The 554-nt window shown below is 50.9% G+C and overlaps 1 non-coding gene across 1 annotated transcript; it reads left to right on the top strand.

The window, feature by feature from the left end:
- The first annotated feature begins 363 nt into the window (after positions 1 to 363).
- Positions 364 to 554, top strand: LOC130317064 (U2 spliceosomal RNA). Its single transcript, XR_008864252.1, has one exon. It is a non-coding gene; the product is annotated as a U2 spliceosomal RNA (small nuclear RNA).

Genomic DNA, 554 nt, shown 5'->3' with positions numbered 1-554 from the left:
GGTTTGATACCGTTTGGGGACAGCCAAGGAGGCATCTGCAGGCAACAAAGGTAGGTGTGTGCTTGTGTGTGTGTTTCCTATGCAGATCCTAAGCCCAGTGTCACATGCAAGTAGGAGGAGTAAGAAGGGTTCCTGGCAAATCCGGGTTATGGATTGCATTTAAAAAGGCCCCGTGGGAGTGCAATGGGCCCCTGTCTTGCTGCTTAGCAATAATGGTATGGGTTTAGGTTCTGCTGTGTGTACTGGTGGTTGACTGCCCCCCAGCCCAGAGTGTGCATGGAAAATTGTCTGGCAGCCTCCCTGACAGCAAGCAGTGATAGTGCCCATGAAGGGGACCTTGTTGGGCCCGCCCCTTTCACGGTTATCGCTTCTCGGCCTTTTGGCTAAGATCAAGTGTAGTATCTGTTCTTATCAGTTTAATATCTGATACGTCCCCTATCTGGGGACCATATATTAAATGGATTTTTGAGAACGGGGGCCGATTTCGAAGCTTGCTTCCGTCGCCCTATGCATTGACCCGATATGGCAGTATCTTCGGGTACAGTGCACCACCC

This window comes from Hyla sarda, unplaced genomic scaffold (assembly GCF_029499605.1).
Source record: "Hyla sarda isolate aHylSar1 unplaced genomic scaffold, aHylSar1.hap1 scaffold_1970, whole genome shotgun sequence".
Lineage (NCBI taxonomy): Eukaryota > Metazoa > Chordata > Amphibia > Anura > Hylidae > Hyla > Hyla sarda.
This window is presented reverse-complemented; position numbering and strand designations above follow the sequence as displayed.